Consider the following 22,049-nt stretch of genomic DNA (forward strand, 5'->3'; position numbering starts at 1 on the left):
ACCTTCTGTCTCTGAATTTGATGGCTCTAGCTGCCTTGTATCAGTGGAGTTATACAATATTTGTCCTTTGGGAACTGGTTTTATTTCACTTAGCATTATAACTGCAAGGTCTATCCATGTTTCAGCATGTGTCAGAATTGCCCTCCTTTTTAAGGCTAAATAATTTTCCATTATACATAGATACCACGTTTCATTTATCCATGGATGGACACTTAGGTTGCTTCTACCTCTTCCCTATTGGGAATAATGCTACTATGAACATGAATGTACAAATAGTTTTCTGAGACCCTGCTTTTAATTTTTTTTTTTTTTTTTTGAAATGGAGTCTCGCTCTGTCACCCAGGCTGGAGTGCAGTGGCGCGATCTCGGCTCACTGCAAGCTCTGCCTCCCAGGTTCATGCCATTCTCCTGCCTCAGTCTCCTGAGTAGCTGGGACTACAGGTGCCCGCCACTGTGGCTGGCTAATTTCTTTCTTTTTTTTTTTTTTTTTTTTGTATTTTTAATAGAGATGGGGTTTCACTGTGTTAACCAGGATGGTCTCAATCTCCTGACCTTGTGATCTGCCCGTCTCAGCCTCCCCCTGCTTTTAATTCTTTTGTGTGTATACCCAGAAGTGGAATACTTGGATCATGTTGTAGTTCTACTTCTAATTTTTTGAATAACTACCATATGTTTTCCATAGTGGTTGTACCATTTTATATTCACACTAACAATGAACAAGTGTTCCAATATTTCCACATCTACATCAACACTTGTTATTTTCTATTTTTCTTTTTTTGATAGTAGCCATCCTAATGGTTATGAGGTAGATCAATTTTTTTAATGCCAAATTTATATTATTTTATTATGTGCATGATTGTCTCTGTGGACTATAATTTAAGAGTCCCATTGCCCACAGTCATGGAGGTGATTCATCCTGGGGTAAAATATAAGTCAGATTCTAGGACTGGGAGGAGCGGCTTCTTCAACAGGTGTGTGTGTCTGTAGATTGGAGAAGGGTAAAAAATGTAAACCACGGGACAGATGGGGCAGAAATGTGGTCACAGGAGAAAAAAGCAAATTTCTGGCTACACTAACCCAAGCTGGATATATCTTTACAATTAATTTAATTAAAACTTTTTTTGGTTGTTGTAGGTTGTAGAGCTTTTGGCTTTAGAGATACACATCTAAGTTTGGCCCCACTGTGGGGTGTTGAGATTCTGGTAATGGTAAAAAGACTGCTTTCTAGGTTGCTGTGAAACCCAGCTGGAGAAAACCAAGGCAGTGAGCTTGCTCGCTTGAACTCCACAGTTTCTGAGATTGGGCTTGAGAGACACCCTAAGCCTCTACCTACACTCTGGGCAGGGGCAACAAATATGTCTCCAAAAGGGTCATTGTCAGTGACCCTAGAAATCCTCAAACTATGGAGGGAAACACTAGACAAAGGAAGATCGGACTCTTGCTACCCTGGACAAAAATGGGCTCAGAGACCTCACATACTGAACATTACCTTCAATGTTCTTAGAATGAACCTGAAGCTGTATGCTTCCTGTACAAAATACCCTTTATGTGTAGATTCATGCAGAAGCTGAGGTCTTGGGAATGCTGCAGCGCTGAACATTGCAGATTGGACTTGGATTTGCTGTGAGCACTCCGCATGGCCACACAAACAGCGGGGAGCCTCCAGGTACCAGGCTCAAAAACTATTGGCCAGGCTTTATGAGCTGGGGCAAGCTGGACACAGAAATCCTTCATTCACATTTGATTGATATGCATCTAAGTTGGCAATTGTCTGGGACTTTAGTTGCTGTTTAATTTAGTTTTATTTTGTGGAATGGAGAGGTTTAATTTAGTTTTATTTTGTGGAACTTTATTTTCTTAAAGTTTTGCTCCTCAAATTTAATATCCATTTCATTTTATTAAAAGCGAGCATGAACATAGATATATTTCAAATGTTGAGAAGTGGATTGAGATATTCAGAGAATATTATGATTTGTTTGTACATACTGCCGAAGACTTGGACTCCAGCACAGACACTGTGGGGCTCTGGGAAAGACATAGCCTCTGATCCTGATCTACATTGTGGCATAATGATGCTCACTGCAAAGGACTATGAAGATCAAATGGATAGTCCGTATTCAATGTATATGCGTTAAATACATGCTGTCTTTCAGGTCTCAATACACAGACACACACACACACACACACACACACACACACGTCAGTGCCCAGTGCACAGCAGATAAGCAATATAGTAGAGGGGATAGAAATTGCAGACTCTGGTTCTGTATTTCCTGGGTTTGCAATCTGGCCCTGTGCCATCTTCTATGATTGCCATTAGTCATTTGAGATGTGGCTATTGCTGCTGAGGAATTGAGTTTTAAATTTTTTAAAATTTTAATTAATTTACATGTAAATGGCTACATGTGACTAGTGGTAACCACAGAGTACAGAGCAGAGAGCACAGGATGTACAGGAAGTGAGAGAGATTATTGAGGAGTATTGAGGGTAGTTTTTGTTTTTGTTGTTTTTAAAATAGTAAAGACTGGTACAATTCTAAATGCTGATGAACCCTAGGCAGCAAAGAGGAGCATTTGACTTTGCAGGACAAGAGCAGAGAAGTAATTAATAAAGTGAGTCTCTGACAGTGAGGGATGATTTGGGATTCTGTTAGGTGTGTAGGCTGGTGGCAGGAAGTTGAGTGGGTTTTTAGCGGATGGATTCCATTTCCTCTGGAGGATGGGAATTGAGGTCATCTGCTGTGAGGGAGAGGAAGCATAGTAAGTTAGAGGTTTCAAGAGAGTTGAGAAGATTTAAAACAGCTTTATGGAGAAGACAGGGGGCTGACTGGGGAAATATATAAAATCTGTTGAGTAATTCTTATTTTTTAGATGGGCAGTCTGAGACATAGGATGGTTGTGCAAGTTGCTCAATATTATTCAAGTCCAGAGAACAATTGGGTCTTGTTCTTTCTGATTCCATAGCTGTAGCTCTTAACATCGCCAATACCTTGGCCCACTGACACCTACTTCCTAGCACCTTTCTGTGCCTCTTTTGGCACTTCCCACTTCCCTATCTTATATATATATTTAGTTATGGAAAGGCTTTGTTTCTCTTAGTCAATTCCTGGTGTGCAGGATCAATATTCTAATTCATCCTTGTGTCTCTGCAGTGCCTACCACAATCCTGTGCACACACAGAAGGTTCAGTAATTATTTGTTGAGTGAATGAGTGGATGAATAAAGAAAGGGAAGATGCATGAGGTGGAGGAAAAGTCCCTTTTCCTTATACAGGCTTTACCTTCCTCATTCATATGTATGATTGGCTCCATTTCTACTTCATATTTCTGGCTTAGACATAGCTAGAGACTCTCCCTGTTATAATCATAGTTTGGAAATAAATCATTTAAAATCAAGTGAAGCAATGCAGTGTGAAAAAGATGGGCTGCTATTTTTGAGAATTTCTTTCTTTTTAAAATTTTATTTTTCTGTTTCTTGGAGTCCAGACACAGTCTAAAAGCTGACACTTGAGAGGTTCTCTTTTCACCAATATAACTGACATCACAGAGTTCGTGCCCTTATCTTTCATTCTCAAGGAAATAAACAAACATTGGGATTGGCCAGAGCCCTGACCTCATGGATGACTAAGGCCCCCTGGAGTTAAATTCTAACTAAGATTTTCCTCTGGGACTCAAATTCTATCATTTTGTGCTATATTTACCAATGATGTTACACTTTATCTTTATCTTAGCAAATATTTAATTTGTTGAGAGAAAACATGTCATGAATGCATTACTCATAAGTTTCCATATTTCCCAAGGATTCTGGCAAGTGGGAGAAAGGGAACTTTCTGGGGTTCTATTCATACAGCTGAAACAAAGCCAAGTACCAAACTTTAGTGAATTCAAAAGGGAAGAGATGTGTGAGGTACAGAAATGAAAAGACAAATACTAAATGATTTGAAATGGCTAGTTGACCAGCTGGTCGGTTGTCAGCCCTTTCTTGCAATGGTTCTGCTTAGCTTTGAAATCAAATGGCTTACAAAAATAGTATCTGAGAATCAAGAAAATGTACCTTATCCACTGAAAATACGGAAAGCTCCTCTTTTTGTTCTCAATTTCCTTCTCTTTTATTCAATTAAGTATATACCTGACGATGGAGAAATCTAATGATGGGGTGAGATTTTTGCATCATCATGATGAATTTCTGTGCTACTGTCTAAGCTTCCGAACTGAAACTCCTTTGAGAAAATAAAATACTTCTTGACATTGATGGTTCTGAGACTACAAAAATACACAGTATTCTAGAGAACCGAAATAGGCTATTTAAATAAGAGTTTTAATTGATAAGCACCCTTAAAAACTCATTATTTGTACTGCAAGCTGAAATCTGACCATAGAAGCAGTTCTCTTGATTTCCCAAGTGGCGTCATAAAGGGTTTGGGCTAAGTCTAATTCCAAAATCCAAAGAAAATAAATTTTATCCAGATGTTGGGCTTGGAGATTCAAGTTGCATTACAAACAAAACTGAATATTTGTTTTTGGAAAATCTTACTACTGTATATAATTTAAAGTAAATGTTATATGTGTTTCTTCATTCTTGTCACAGCTTCCCATGTTTAGCCTCCGAATGCCACTTTCCCACTTCTGAGTCTCCAGCATTTCTATGTTTGTCGACAATGCGCATGATTAAAATGATATTTTCATATTTCAGTGTAGTTGGAGCTCCTTAAAGCAGAGGGTTGTAAGTGCAAAAAAGAGATATGCAGTTCCCTAATGGCTTATTACCATCACATTTGCAATTCAGATCAGCTCTAAATTGACTGAAATTTTTAAACACATAGCAGGCAGTTTAAACTAATGATTGTCTGGAGGTTCACCACTGACACGAACTAAGCTTCTGTTCAAAACAAATTGCAAATAATTCCTCCCTTAGAGTCAAAATGTCACTTTTAAAACTCCATGTTATTGTTAGATTTTTGTCAGTTACATCAAAAAAAATATCTGCTTTATAGGGGGTGTTCTACCTTTGAAAGGACGGAGTGACACAGTTTCCCTATTTAAAAAACCCACAACAACACATATCCGTATATATGGATCTACGTCGGTTTCACTAGGAATCACCCCTCCCTCTTCCCCCTCATCCCCTTCAAAAATCCTAATTGTAAAGTAAAACACCCTTGGGGCAGTGGTAGGCCCAAGTTGCTTAGCAACCCTCAGCAGGTAGCAAGGATTCAGCTGCAGCTGTCCTGATTCTTTCCTAAGAACCTTCTTATTACTGTTTGTGCTAATCTTTAACCAGGCTTTTAAACCACAGTCTTTCTCTGGGGTCTCTTGTTGTTAGATTGTAGGGGCCTACTCAAATGTTGTCCCAGAGGTAATGGTATTAAGGGCGGCTATTGAATGTTTGAAGAGTGATAAGTGCTGGAAGGGATTAGAATTGCATGTTCCAACTAACCTTATTTTACATTCTTGAAAAATATCATGAAAATTGTCCCCCAGTAGGAACAATGGTTGGTGTTGACACACAGCTCTAAACCTGCTTTTGCTCCCAGCTTGTAAATTGGGTGAGGCGGGCTCCCTCCGCATAATTGTTTCTTTTAAAAGACCTACAGTCTCCTGTAAAGACTACTTAAGGAATTCATTAAGAATTAGTAGATAGTCTGATTTCAGTCTCTCATTTAATTATGAGAAAGCTAGGTGTGGATTGGTAGAGAGGTATAAAGACAGATGTAATAAGGGATTGAGAAAATTTCTTTCCACAAAGAAATGTTTCTGTCTACATTGACAATCCAAAAACTCTGAGTTTGGACTTGAAGTTGGTCAATTATTACAGAATAAAACAGTGGCTAAAAATGGCGCATTTATTTTCAATAGCATGGAGATTTCTGCTTTGTTTCCTGGGTTGTGAGGTTTGGATAAATTTCAGAGGCTGCCCACAGCTGTTACTAACCAATGAGGGTAAGCTCATAAGATATTTTAAAGTAAGTCTACTTCTACCTTCCCATCACACAATACAAGACAAAATGAAGAAGACACAGCTACCCTGAGGTTTTCTTCACTCAATCCCTTTCTCTCAGCAGATTAAAAAAAAAAAAAAATTACGAATGATGATTCACTCCTCGAAACTTAATTCTGTCATTTAAAAGGAATTTAGGCCTTTTTCCATCATAACATTTTGTTACAGACCTGGTCCTATTATGCAACATAATATGTGCTGAATATGTGCTGATTAACTGACTTGGAAATTGGAGAAAGGTCAAAGCCATCTGAAGGAAATAACATTTTTATATGCTCTGAACCTTATTGAAGTTCATCCATATAGACACAATGTTCAAAATTCGGTTTAAAATCACACACACAAATAAGACTCATGAGTCTCTTGATTTTTAAATTTCACTACATTCTCCTTTTTGTTACAGGTTGTATAAAAAATTGTTTGATCTTACGTAAAAAACAAAAAGGATAGTGTCCTCCAATAGGTTGATAGTTGAGAGTGTCCGCCATCATACACATGGAATAGTTCACGTTTATTCTTCTGATCCCACTAAATCTCAAATACAGGGAAATATACCTTATATTTCTGATGGGAAAACCAAGACAGGAAACTTGTTATTTAGTTTTAGATTGCCATATTGGGATGCCCTGGAAGTCCCACAATATCGTATAAATCTCCCCCACAGTGAAATGGTGCTCAGGTGTCTACTAATATTAATGTTGTATTTAGAGGACTAGCTAATTTTTCTTTCCAAGAAATCTTGGCCACACCATTTCAAAATGATAAACTCTCTCTCTAATTTTGATTTGTTTTCTGTTTAAACTCCAACCTCTGTCTTTTATCTCTCCCTTGCCCTAAGATCCATTACTTTGTTAGATAAATGATTGCCCAAGTGGGTCAATTAAATTCTGAATACAGCTGGTGTTGATTACAGTTTTGCTAATAAAAATATCTTTGTGAAATCTTCAAGGCGACCTATAAAAATTAGCTCCTTGATGAACCTGGAAATTCAGAACAAAAATCTATCAGTAAACATGTTGATCGATTTCATCCTATCAATCAAAATTTAGTTTGCCAGATAATAACTTGTTAAATGTCAGTACAGGAGAATATCGTTTAGAAAAGGGCGATTTGAAACAACGTGCTTATGCCCTGGAGAGATGTGTAGAGCCATCTTCATGCAGTGTGGGTTTGGACTTTGTCTTTCCAGTAAGTGGGAACATAGACCCCACACCTATGGTCAGAAGGCACCATGTTCCTGTTATCTCCCGGCAGCTACCTGTGTTTACTTGGGGCAGACAGCTTTGTGGACCTCCTGTTCAAGTCCTCCTGTTAAAATATCCCTGCCCTCCCATTGTACCTCCAAACCATCAATCCACATGCCAGAACTACAACCCCATCCCTGAGAGGTGCATCCGGTTAGGGTGATCCATTGTGGGATGTAAGGTTTCTGTTGTGGTTCATTATGTTAGGTATGAACACATATTTTTAGTGTTGTTTCTGGTTCCCCAAATTTCTTTTCATTTCTTTTTTGACATCTGAATCCAGGAGTGAATAAAAGACCATATGCTTTATTCTTCATTGTTAGTAATTATAGCAAGTGGAGGAAGATTCTTAGATTTGTCGACTTCAGGATTTTTTAACCTCAACACTACTGCTATTTTGGATGGTACTGACATTTTGGACTGAGTTGTTTTTTGTTGTAGTGGCCTGTCCTATGCATTATAGGATGTTTAGCAGCATTCCTGGCCTCTGCCCACTAGCTGTACCACCCTGCAGTTGTGACAACCAAAGATGTTTCTAGAAAGTGCCAAATGTCCCCTGGGGGGACAAAGTCATTCCTAGTTGAGAACTGCTGGTTTATTGTCTTGTGTGGTGCAGGTCAACCATATCAGCATCACTGGGAGCTTGTTAGAGATACAAAAGTCTCAGGACCCGCCCCAGGCTCACTGAGTGGGAATCTGTGTTTTAACAAAACCCCTGGATGACTTTGTATAAACATGAATGTATGGGAAGTGGTGATTTAGTCCATTATTTTGATCAGAAGTCTGGACATACATATCTCTTAAACTTAAACAGCACAATTCCAAGGTTCAAAATGTAACTATAGGCCAGGTACAGTGGTTCAAGCCTGTAATCGCAGCACTTTGGGAGGCTGAGGTAGGCGGATCACCTGAGGTCAGGAGTTCGAGACCAGCCTGGCCAATGTGATGGAACCCCCATCTCTATTAAAATACAAAAAGTTAGATGGGCGTGGTGTCGAGTGCCTGGAATCCCAGCTACTTGGGAGGCTGAGGCAGGAGAATTACTTGAACCCAGGAGGCGGAGGTTGCAGTGAGCCAAGGTTGTGCCACTGCACTCCAGCCTGGGCAGTGACAGCAAAACTCTGTCTCAAAAAACAAACAAACAAACAAACAAACAAACAAAAACGCAATTGTAGCAGACTTCTCAGTCTGCAAGTCCATGTATACACTAATAAAATATATTTGAAGTAAAGTTAATTGAAGAATTTAAGGAAAATTAAAAGGAATTGACTAATCTAACTAACCCCTGCCCCCAAATAATTAACATAGTGTTTTAGATTTTGGTCCTTTTACATTACATAAATATAAATTAATAGTACTTCGGAAATATCTCTGTATCTCCCAAGCAAATCCATAAATAACACTAATAATAATACTGCAATCTATCATGGTGTTTATTACGTACTGAGTGGTCTATTAGATTAATCTTCACAACTACTGTGTGAGGTATTAACCTAATTTGACAGACAAAAAGCTGACTCTGAGAAATCAAATACCTTTGCCCTAATCACACATTTCTACAAAGTGAGATACCAGCACCTAGTCCACGTTCATTCTATCCAACTATTCTGCCTTAACTTCTAAAGAGAGAAAAAAAATGATAAAGAACATTTTCTCCAAACTAATTATGTCTAAACAACATCCACACAGATCCTCAACCCCAGGAATGAGCAGGGGAAAGGAATCATTATTTTTCTTTAAAGCCCTCTTTTGTTCTATCTTCTTAGGCAGTGGTCTCATTATACCTTGAGAATGTCTGAGTGTAGCCAACGCTTGAGGTGAAGAATCCCGCTCACCCATTTCTATCCCTTTGCCCCCACGGAATTAGCGTTCAGCAACAACAAAGCCATGCTGTACATTGTTAAGAAGCGTTCTTGGCAAGGATGGTTTTGTCTTTCTTGTTTCTGAGATTTGCCCACTGATTGCTAAAAGTATGTACTATGAACTTTGATTAGCTAGCCCAAGGGTCTGATGGGTAGACACAAACTGTGCAAGAAAGCCAAATGTGACATTTACATGATTTAATCTGAAACGAATACATCTATGATTCTTTATTTCTTTCATCAGAGAAACCCTCTGCTTTTGCTTCTGATCCTTTCTTTGCCTGAACCTCTTCTACTGTATCATCAACCTATTTTTTTATTCAGTGTATATTCTACCAGACAGTATTCCTAGCTTCCTTTTATCACCATGGTGACACTGTGTGCTTATGCCTTTATTAAAAATGTATCTTAAATAGATCTAGGAAGTCGTCTTTTAGGCAATGACAATTTTTTCTGTTTCGAATCCACCATAATGTCCAGATGCTGGGAATCTGTGTGCAAATATCATTCCACTATTACTATAAAGGGAAATAAAGCAAAATGTTTAAATGGCTGCTATTCCTGTTAGCTGCTTATGCATGGAAAAAGACATTTTATATGCATTCCGTTCTTGCTTTTCAAGAGCACTTGGCACACAGTCTTTTGAAAGAACTTTACTTAAGCTTTGATTAGCTTATGTGATCATCCATTACTGGTAAATTTTAATAGTGTTGCGTTTCTAGGAACATATTCTATGAAAAAGAATCAGAAATACTAACAAAGATTGACGTGCATATAATTGTCCTCACATTATCTATAATAAATACTTAAAAATTATAAAAATGTTCAACAACAGGGGGAGGATTAAATAATGGTATGGCATTACGGTTGAATAGCATGCCTCTCTTAAGAATGATAGTATAAAGAATTTTAGTGACAGGGAAGTAATTATAATATGTTAATTTAAAAAGATACAAAATTTATATATAATGTGACTTTTATCTTCATAGCTATGTATATAGCTTGTTAGTTAATTAAATATCTTTAGTTATATGTACATCTATTTATAAAATTCCAAAAATGCCAGATGTTAATAGTGGCTATATCTGGTTGGAGAGTTTATGAGTGATTTCATTCTTTTAAAAGCTTTCCTCTGTTTTCTACAGTTTTTTAGCTTTTGAAATCAGGAAGAAAAAATAAATATTTAAATATAAAACTGAACTAATTGAATTCTTCCAGGATTGTAGTAATATGATTAAGAGGTCCCTGAGATTTTTCCATATTTTTCTTGTATTTATAAACTCTATTGTTATAGAAACTACTCTCAGCCTGGTACTTTTGTTTTCAAAGAGAGTTCAAAACAATTACTCTAGGTGAAGGACAGAGACAATTGTCTTCAACCTGGATAATGAAAAATGAGTGACATGGAGAGAGGCACAAAATCAGAGGACATTGTCCTGAGTGTGTTGAAATTAAACAGCTGATTTTTAAAAGGGTCAAATCTGGAGTCTGTAGATGAATCTGGCAACAGGAAAGATTGCAGGGATTTTTTTCATTATAGTTAAACAAAAACGTACCTAAAACTGCAAAATGTAAGAAGATGCTTTTATATAAGAAAATGATTAATGAGTACAGTATTTAGGGAAAGAAATACTCAAAGGTTGGTATTAGGAAAAGAAAAAAGCCACAGGATTTTGATCACAAGAAACCTTGGATTCTAGATCTGACCCTGCCAGTACCAAGATTGGACAAGGCATTTATTCTCTCTTGGCCTTGGGTTCTTCACATATAACATAAAGGGTTTGGATTAAATGCTATTTAAAATCCCTTCCAGTTTATAAAGTCTGATCTATTCTACCATTTTACATGTTTTCATAGCAAAGATCAAATTCTGGGAGTTTACATTTCTGAAACTTGGGTCAAGGTCCTGACCAATCCTCAAAAAAGCAACTGTGTGGACATCTGTGGCAATAGTAAGAGTTCTTTAGTGGCCAGTCAGCTCTGTTGTTCTCTCCAGCTAAATGAAGGCAAGTAATATGAAAAGTAGGTCCAAGCACACAAAATCTCTTCTTGACTTCCACCAAACAGTCTTTTTCATTTGGAACACTGTTTCCATATGCAAAAGTATTTCATCTTTTATAAAGTGCTAATTTTTATAAAGTATAAATTTGCGATGAGAACCAGCAAGTGATGATAATAGCTGTTCTCTTTTGTGAATACAAGTATCTGTTAAATATATCTAATATGCACTTGTATATATGAGTGCATTTATTGAAAGATACTTAGGCTAAGCATGGATAAATGTACTAGTTTTTTAAACAGCTTTATTGAAGTATAATTGACATGGAACAAGTTACACATATTTTAAGTATGCAATTTGCTAAGTTCTTATATATGTATGTACACATAAACTCTCACAGAACCAGCTTAATAACCATAACATCACCCCTAAAATTGTCCTTGTTTTCCTTTGCAGTTCTGCAAACTTGTATGTGGTACAAAGCATGGATCAAATTCTTTTTTTTTTTTTTTTTTTTTTGCATTGTGGATATCCAATTATTCCAGCACCATTTGTTGAAAAACTATTCTTTCTTCCCTTTGAAACACTGTCAAAAATCAATTACACACATATGTATGGATTATTTCTGAAATCACTATTTTGTTTTGTTGATACAGTTATCTCTCTTCATGTCAATACCACATTGCCTTAATTGCTGTAGATTTACAGCAAGTCTTAGATAGTCCTACAAAATTGTTCCTTTCCCCTCCACCTAGAGTGGCTATTTTAGCTCTTCTGAATTTTCATATGAATTTTAGAATAAAATTGTCAATTTTGTGAGAAAGCCTGGTGAGATTTTTATTGAGATCACATTGAATCTCTATTAATCAGGGGATAAATGACATATTAATGATATTGAGTTTGCTGATTCATGAACAGCAAATGATTCTGTAATAAATGATTCTCCTCATTTATTTAGATCATTGTAGGTTGATCTCATTTTGTATTTTTCACTGCACTGGTCTTGCATATCTTTTGTCAGATTTATCCTGAAATCATTTGTATTTTTGATGCTTATATAAATGGTATTGCTTCTTTTAATTTCAATTTCTGATTCTTGATTGATAGTCTATAAAAATACAATTGATTTTTTTAGTATTGATCTTGGATCTCATGGTCTTGTTAAACTCAACATTTAATTCTAGTAGATTTTTGGGTACATTTCATAGGAGTTTTTATACAGACGGTCATGTCATTTGTGAATAATGATAGTTTAACTTCTTTTTAAATGTGGATGCCTTTTACATATTTTTTTCTTGTCTTATTACACTAGCTTGAACCCCCACTAATGATGAATAGATGTAGCAAAAGCAGACGTCTTTTGTGCCCGTGACATGGACACCATATGCTTCAGATGTTGCTCTGCCCTGTTTGTCAGCCTGCTCCCAACATCCCAACCTCCTATGCACAATCTCATACCAACCTTTGCCCATCTGCACCCCACAAGTTGTTTCTCACAGTCTTCTTGGCCCAGACACCGTATACCCCTGGTTGCACATGACCCTCCCAATGAGTGAGCTCCAGGCACCTTGACTCATTCTGTGCTCTTATTCACTAGCTTTGCCACCTTTAACTTGGGAAGGATATTTTGTTCTTCTGTTTGTCTGTTTTTCCTGTTTGCCCAACACATGTGGGCTGGCTCTGGTTCAGACAATCCAGTGAACTTCTCTGCCATGCAGTGGGCTGCGAGCACAGCTTTCTAATGAAGTCGTAATTCAGCCTTGAGGAGGGCACCCCTTTCCAAGTTTGCTCCTTTTTGAGTGCTTTTCCTAAAACTTAAATTTTTCATTAGAGTTTTTTATCATGACCCCAAATTACGGTTAATTATCCTTTATATCAAACCTTCTCTTTTCAAATTACTGTGTATTTTCTGCCTCTTAATTAGACTCCAACTGACACATTACTTTTGAAAAAAATTATTGAAGTGTAATTAACAGACAAAAAACTGTACATATTTAAAGTATACAATTTGATGTTTTGACATATGTATACACCCATAAAATACAATCAGGATAATCAACATATTCATCATCCCTCAAATGTTTCCTCGTGTTAAATGGTATTTAGGGGATCATGTAAAGAGAAATTGAGCTAGGGATGTGTTTAGTTTGGGTTCATTAGGATAGGTTTGTATGGTTCACAGTCACTTTCATGGATGGTTAAGACTGCCAGTCATCTTGGTTTAGGAATGGCTCCTGCAATTAATTTTGTTGCCTACTGCTCTTGCAAGCATCTTGATAGGAAGTGCCTGGGCCATGTGAATATATCCTATAGTACTGAGCATGGACCTATGTGGGTAATGAAGGAAAAAGGAGGTTCAGAATATATAAGAAAATAGAGCAGGACCTTGCTTGTGGAAAATTGTTCTAAATCCTGCACTCACACGAACAAAGATTTGAATGAGGTTTTCGTAAGTTATCAATAAAACTTTTAATAAAGTTACTAATAATACATTATTTAATAAAAAGCTAAAATTATTGTTAAATGATCAATCATATAAAGAAAATAAATATTTATTAACCATGCTCAAGGAGAGTCTAAATTTCCTATTTATTCTCTCTTTTTTTTTGGAGACAGGGCTATCACCCAGCCTGGGGTGCAGTGGCATGATCATGGCTCACTGCAGCTTTGACCTCCTGGACTCAAGTAATCCTCCCACCTCAGGCTCCCAAGTAGCTGGGACTACAGGCATGTGCCACCTCACCTGGCTATTTTTTTTTTTTTTTAATTTTGTGTAGAGATGGGGTTTCACCATGTTGCCCAGGCTGGTCTCGAACTCCTGGGCTCAAGTGATTCTCTCACCTCAGCTTCACAATATGCTGGGATTTCCGGCATGAGTCACCATGCCTAGCCATCTCTTTATATAGAAGATTGCAAAATTATTGTTTGTAGAGAAATGATCAAAGGGGCTAAAGCCAAAAATGTGAGAAAAAGGTATTGTAGAGGTGGGTCTGACAGGTTATTAATAAAATTTTTTTGCTTTCTTTGAATTTACAATGTTTGTGGTAATGATGGATGATGATGTTCATATAAGCTAAATTCATTAACTCCCTTTGTGGATATCTGCTATGTTACCAAAGATTTCTTCTTTATATCTTCTCAAAATTGTAGCTATTTCTATTTAAACCTACTTCATCTCACTGCATAATGAGAACCTCTCGTTAGCATTTACTATTTATTTTATACGGTCAATGTCTGTGATGACTGTATTTTACAAGTTAAATCATAGCTTTTTTCTAGTTTATACATTTATGGTTTTATAGAATATGATATTTAAACACTTATGACAGTGTCCAATTAATTTGTATTTACTTACATACTTCAAGAATTACCTTTATTATAAAAAAGTACACAAAAATTGAGTGCATATTTTGAGTATGTATTTCATGTATATATAAATATATCTGTGAAAATTATACTGGAAAATTGAGGACAATGTTATTTAGAATGTTATTTGTTCCATAATTGTTTTTAGGTGTGTATTTTATTTTCATTTAAAATTTAGCATTAAAATTGGTGGCTTTAGATATATTTTACGTTAAAGACAAAGGTTAGAAATTCTTTTATGTATTGTGCCTTAAGAATTATTCAATACAGCGTAAGTCAGATCATAAATATGCTTGTATTATATTTTATTTACTTGTAAGGCAAATGTATTATTTTCTGACGTTTATATTTTGCTTTTATGTTTCATGAGCATCTTTTTAGTTTAAATAGATTTCTTTTCTTCTTTTCTCTCTTCATTTGTCATTTTTTTTTTTCACAGTCAGATTCACTCAATCCCAAGACAAGGAGCTCTTTGATAATGGGCTACAGGAAAGGGTGAAAGAATGGTTTAGAAATAATTCAAGAAAGAACAATCTGATTCCCACTTGCAGGAGGACGCAGGAGTGAATCAGATGGGGCTGTGGTGCCTGGGGAGGAGGAAATTGTGAGTACTTGCTCCTGATTGAGTATCATTATCCTCCTGTTGTCTAGGAAGATGATTGTTATAATTAGCCACAAATGTCATGGGCAACTATAATTTACCTTTTCCTGTAACAACTGATAGTTTACCTTTTCAATGCCTTCTTTTATCTACCCACCATGGAGCTTTCCCCATCCCTCCATAACAATCAAATATAAAATAAAACATATTTGTTTTATAGTATGTGCCTGTCAATATATACTTAGAGTAATAATATGACTATTCATTTTTAAAAAGTCATAAAGTGGCTACTCGCCCAAATTTCAGGCTCCTTTAAAATTAAAGTTCCTATAAGAAAAAATTAGAAATCGTGAGGTTGTATAATAGGAATGCTGGTGGAGTCTTTAGAGATATTTTAGGACCGTTTCTTATTAATCTTATTTCTAAATATAGTATAAAGAGATGTTATTAATTGGGTTGCATAATGCCTTTGAAATGCAATATTAATATCCTTTGGATTTTATTTATAGTATAATTTCTTAATTCCATTTTATGTTATGGTAATTCGGTGGAAGTATATATTTGTATTCTATTATAGAATAGTTATAGTTTCTATTCTATTTTAATACAAATAGCTTATTTTCAATAGAAATACAATAGTTTCTATTCTACTTTTAGTAAGTTACTTTAGTAATAACTAACTCTTGAGTTGAATTTTAAAAATAGAATAAAAATCACAATGTTTTATAAAGCATTATATAATTGTGAAGAATTTTTTACTAGCATGTACCTTTGCGAGATACTAACCAAATAATAACCATATGCACTGAATTGCTTTCGAATGAAAGTCGCTCAAGTGCTCTTTTTAAAAAATGTCTCACTGTTTTGGACTTCATACTATATTTATTTATTTATTTAGAGACAGCCTCACTCTGTCGCCCAGGCTGGAGTGCAGTGGTGTGATCTCAGCTCACTGCAACCTCCGCCTCCTGGGTTCAAGTGATTTTCCTGCCTCAGCTTCCCAAGTAGCTGGGACTACAGGTGCACACCACAACGTCTGGCTACTTTTTATATTTTTAGTAGAGACAGAGTTTTGCCATGTTGGCGAGGTTGGACTTGAACTCCTGACCTCAGGTGATTTGCCTGCCTCAGCCTCCCAAAGTGTTGGGATTACAGGCATGAGCCATAGCGCCTGGCTTCATACTATACTTAGATTAATAAGTTTCATTGCATATTTTTAAGTAACCCTAGAAAGTTATATTTAGAATGGTAATTCAACAAAAACAAATCAGTGACATAAATAGCTAGTAAATTCAGGCCAAAGATAAATGTTCCCAAAACTGAGGAGAGATGGGACTAACATCTTACAATGATATGCTTTTGTTTGAATATAGCTACTGTCTTAACATTTTTGTTTCTTTTACTACTACAATTTTAAAATGAATGGTCAACATCTGATGTCTGCCTGTCTGCCTGTCTGCCTTACATCCTTGTGACCTGAATTTGTTCTGCGTGTCCTCACTGAGACGTTGTGCTAGGATGTCATTAATAAATTATTTCTACAATATACAATGACCGTTTGCTCAATGTTCATTCTCCATGACATCTCTGCAAATTTAAAATTGCTGACCACACCCTCCTACTCAAAAGAAGTGGCTTTCGTGGCATCCATTTTGAGTTGTCTTCTATCTGGATTACTTCTAGTCTTGCTACTATGGTTTTTTCCGTGTTTCTAAATGTGCATGTTCCTTAATGCCCAGTTTTCGAACATGCACTCTTTTCCTTCTTCTTTAGGAAATATCTATTTTCTAGGCTTCAGTTGTCATTTCTGTGTGGATAAAATTATGATAAATAACATTTTTCCATCTCCAGAGTTGTCTTGTTGAATCTCCCAGAGTCGAGGAATAAAAGAAAAATAACGAGATTAAGGATTTTCTTTTGAGATCATAAAATTATATCATCACAGAGTTAAAAATATGGAAATAACTGGAATCATGGAGATTCTATCAGGAAGGTTCCTGTTTATTTCATTTTTCAAAAATTTTGCTCTTGTTTGAAAAACGATGCATTTTTTCTTTTCAATTTTTCTTTCTTTCTTTTTTTTTTTTTTGAGACGGAGTCTCGCTCTGTCGCCCAGGCTGGAGTGCAGTGGCGCAATCTTGGCTCACTGCAAGCTCCGCCTCCCGGGTTCACGCCATTCTCCTGCCTCAGCCTCCCGAGTAGCTGGGACTACAGGCGCCCGCCACTGCGCCCGGCTAATTTTTTTCTATTTTTTTTTTTAGTAGAGACAGGGTTTCACCATGGTCTTGATCTCCTGACCTTGTGATCCGCCCGCCTCGGCCTCCCAAAGTGCTGGGATTACAGGCGTGAGCCACCGCGCCCGGCCCTTCCTTTTCAATTTTTATGTTTAATTCCTTGTGTCTTTAATTTTAGAGGTGGTTCTTGTGTTGTTGCATATTTTTAAATTAAAGGCCAATAAAATATAGACTATATTTATCTATTTTCATGCACTTAGAATAATTTTATTAAAGTAAGTTCCTTTAAGCAAAGGTACATAGTTTTTTTAGGTTATGGAAAAATTAAACTACTGTATATACTCAAAGTCCTGTTAGTGGCACTGGAGCAAGACTGTTATTTTAAAGCCACTTGCTGATTTTGCTGGCAGTGAATTTAATGAAATATAATAATATGTTTTATTTATAAAGTGCTTTTCACCTGTACATTCAGAGTGTCTGGATTTCTTTTCTTTTTCTTTTTTCTTTTTTTTTTTTTTTTTTGAGTGTCTGGATTTCAAGTGATACCCAGAGTACGTCAGTTGATAACTTCACTTTCCGAGATCTGACGAACACATTTGCATAACGTTCATGCTTGTTGATTACTCGGGTCAAAAAGACCAAATTCACTGCATGTGTTGAAAATATCATAGGATTACTCAACAAACTCTTGAAATTTTTTCCTACCATATTATTTTTGTTTAAGGACAGGATTTGGGGCAAACAAACGAACAAAAGCCGAAGACTTCTCTGTGAAAGACCTAAACTAGGGTCTTGTGTACTGAATAAAATATCACTATAAAAGAATGACACAAATTTCCTTATATGATTGTGGAATTAGTCATGTTATCTTAAAATCATAGCATCATACCACAACTATTATTGTCACCACAAAAGAGCAAAGAATACTTCAGTTTACTGTCTAAAGATCGGTTTTACTAATGAAAAAACGTTTCCCTGCCTCCTCTTAGTTATTGGAAGACATTACATAAAAAGGCCCCACAGTTGCTTCTGAGTAGTTAAAGCATGTTCTTAAGTGGTTAATTTTCTCTCCCATTTTCACGTTGTTCATATTCTTTCCCTTTTTCTTCTCTACCAGTTTCCATCTTTTCTAAGATAGTTAGGTAATGACTAGAAATACATTTGTCCATACCCTGGATAATTCAATACATTAAAACAACATGGAATTCAGTAAGAAATATTGCTAATTCCACGTGTCCTCTGCTCAGTGTCTTTGACTGTGGACTGCTGGCTGCTCATTTTGCTTTTTTAATTTGAAGGCTGGCTCTAAAGAAACGTTTTCTTCTTTGTACCTCATTTTCTGAATTGAAAATATTTACATATCCACATATGGCATTCAACATATGTGGAAACTATATTTGATAGTAAAGAAAATTTTATACCAAATATTTGGTAGAAGTAAGCAAATATAATCTTAACATAATAGTAAGAGCGTACTTAGCATAATAGGAAGAGCACATGGACCATTACACATGATCAAATATTTGCTATAAAAACATGTTGGAATAGAAAATTAATGTTACTATAAACACTTTTAAAGCACTGCTACATTGGAAATATAGAAATGGAAATTAAAGTAACTTACTTGAATAATTTTATTCAAACTATTACTATTAAACTTATTTGAATAGTCCTGTTCAAACTATTTCTATTCCTAGTCAAACTATGAGTAAACTGCAGCACTCTAAGTTACCAAACGTTGTAAGACTTACAAAAATATCACCATACTCATATCCTTATTAAATTCATTCTATGATCCAGCAGCTGCCACAACATATAGTAAATATTACGACAAATCTATTGAGAAGCATTTTGGGTTATAGCATTGAAGAAAATAATTTCTGCATGATGTAGGGCAAAAAATTAAGATATTAAGAGTAAATACTTTCACAAAAGATCTAAATTCTCTAAAGAATGATGTAAGACATTCCATATTATGCTTATTTAGTTTATATTTGTACTAAAAATTTTGAATTTAGTTTTATTTCACTATAAGATGTCTCTCTGATATCCTAGGTAAAATAAAAATAACAAGCGAAAAAAAAAAAAAACCCAACATCCTGAGAGAAGTCAATTTAATTTTATTTTTAAAGCTTTAGTATTTGGGATTTATGCTCTCATCCTCAATTCTGTTCAAAAGTAATAAAAGCTTAAAGCAGCAACATATTTATTTTCTCCTCCTCCAAATCTTAGACTATGTTGTTATTAACAGTTACTTGATTAAAAATGCATACCAGTTTTCCTTTTATTTTTCTTTTTCTTTAAAGTAAAGAAAAGCATGTTACTCAACCCCATATTGTCCATGAAAGGAAAACAAATCTTGGGCATATCTACTCCACTATTATAGATGTAAAGCGGACCCAAAGCACACCAAGGAATTATAATGTCACTCAAAGGAAATTAAATTAAAAGTAATTTAACATAAGAAATAAAAGAAAAACAACAATAAGGATATTAAATACATACCACAAAAACCTATACACTTGCTACAAATAAATCAAAAGCTAGACGAAGCTTTCTAACAATCAACTGAAAAATTGTAATGTGGACCATTTTATAGTTTACAGAATTTATATGTTTAAAAATAGACTGTTCAAGAGGTAATCATTCCGTGTACTAGTCCCAGAAAGAAATTCTTACAAGGTTCCTCATTAAGAGAATACTGTAAAGAACAATGTCCACAATCATATTTCTGTAGCTGAATAGTTTGAAGGGTATGTTTTTAAAAAGTTTATAATAAATATTTAAGATTTTAGACTTATAATTATGTTTACATCAATATACTATATGTAAATTAATACATGAATATAATAAATCTATGTATATGAAATATATAAATATATCAAAATATATATCATAGTTTTTTAGAGCATTATAACAAAGTAGAGAATAGAAAGGTAGACATATTTTCTATGGAAGTACATGGTATAGGTACCATGAATCAACAATGACTTGACTGGGTCCAGTGACCCACGCCTGTAGTCTCAGCACTTTGGGAGGCCGAGGTGGGTGGATCACCTGAGGTCAGGGTTTTGAGATCAGCCTGGCCAACATGGTGAAACCCTGTCTCTACAAAAAATACAAAAATTAGCCAGGTATGGTGGCAGGCACCTGTAATCCCAGCTATTGGGGAGGCTGAGGCAGGAGAATCACTTGAACCCAGGAGGCAGAGGTTGCAGTGAGCCAAGATCACGCCACTGCACTCCAGCCTGGGTGACACAGCGAGACTGCATCTCAAAAAAAAAAAAAAAAACACCCAAAAAACGGTGAGTTTAAGTAGAAACCTGGCCATGTCCTTTGTTGCTAAGGAGAGGGGCTCAGGGGCACTGCTCTAAAAGAAAGTTATTTATTATTATTATTTTTTGAGATGGAGTCTTGCTCTGTTGCCCAGGCTGGAGTGCAATAGCGCAATCTCGGCCCACTGCAAGTTCTGCCTCCCAGGTTCACGCCATTCTCCTTCCTCAGCCTCCCGAGTGGCTGGGACTACAGGTGTTCACCACCAAGCCCGGCAATTTTTTTTTTTTTTTTTTTGTATTTTCAGTAGAGACGAGGTTTCACTGTGTTAGCCAGGATGGTCTCGATCTCCTGACCTTGTGATTTGCCCGCCTTGGCCTCCCAAAGCGCTGGAAAGTTACCATTTTTGGCAAACTATCCATAACATACAACTGGTTGGTCATTTATAATCTTATGCAGTAGGTTAGGTCATTTAGTTCTCTAGGTATATAATTTTGTAGTCAATTCTTCTCTGCAGAAGAATGGCCTGCTTTTCAAGATGAACCACCCCAAATGTGCTTTCCTGAGACTTAAAAAAAATGGCCAAAGGACATGATTACTTTGTCTGCATATATAATTTTGAAGGATAATTTTTTTAAGCCATGTACCTTCTGCTGGAGAACTTTAGGGTTGGTCCTTTTATCAGTATATCCAAAATTACATTCTGAGGAACTTCTTGCCTCTTCCCTAGAGGACTGAGAGACTTGGTATTCATTATATATTCTGTTAGGCAGACACCTTGCCTTTCCTAAAGGGATGTTAGTCTATCTCTGCTTAGATGGCTACAAGGCATGGAGATAGTTCCAACTTAACGCAGAACATAGAATAGCTGCATTCCAGGTAGCTGTTAAAGAGTACTTAGGTCCCTGCTGCTGCAATTTTATGAAAATGTCAGTTGAACAAAACTGTATTTATAAACACACACACACACACAAATACACACACACACGATCACTGGATGGACATGTAGTCCAACAAGAAGATGCATTAATTGACTGAAAATTGCTGTTGGCCCTCGACAACTGCCTTTATTGAATTGCTTCTTTGGTGCAGTGCCTCAGCCTACAGTGAGTGACTTTATAAGAAACAGTCTAGGAAACGCATTGCTGCATTGAGTGTAAGAGTGTTGTTAAATTTGTCACATCACTTATTATCATTTTTATGAGGACCCATGGGAGAAAATTCTCTTAGATTTCAGAGATAGTAATGCCTGTCCTGGGCCACATTTTACCCTCTCATCCATGCTACAAATAATGTAACTGATTGGGCCATTCTGAATCCTGGACTTCCTGGCTCTGTCCCCCAAGGCCCTCCTTGCCCTGGATCCCAGAAAATCTAGCATCAATATATGTGCTTCTTCTAGCAGGTTTCCAGATCCCTAGGCATCCTGTGTATTCACTTCAATCTTGACTTCAACAAATTTCTTCCATTGTCA

General features: G+C 36.2%; 1 long non-coding RNA gene across 1 annotated transcript in view; it reads left to right on the forward strand.

The window, feature by feature from the left end:
* Positions 1-22,049, forward strand: part of LOC119626798 (uncharacterized) — a 31,906-nt gene that overhangs the window by 8,485 nt on the left and 1,372 nt on the right. The window contains exon 2 of the long non-coding RNA XR_005242967.2: positions 14,907-15,071. This is a non-coding gene — a long non-coding RNA (uncharacterized lncRNA). The remainder of the gene's footprint in view (positions 1-14,906; positions 15,072-22,049) is intronic.

The sequence above is a fragment of the Chlorocebus sabaeus genome, chromosome 17 (assembly GCF_047675955.1).
Source record: "Chlorocebus sabaeus isolate Y175 chromosome 17, mChlSab1.0.hap1, whole genome shotgun sequence".
Taxonomy (NCBI): Eukaryota; Metazoa; Chordata; class Mammalia; order Primates; family Cercopithecidae; genus Chlorocebus; species Chlorocebus sabaeus.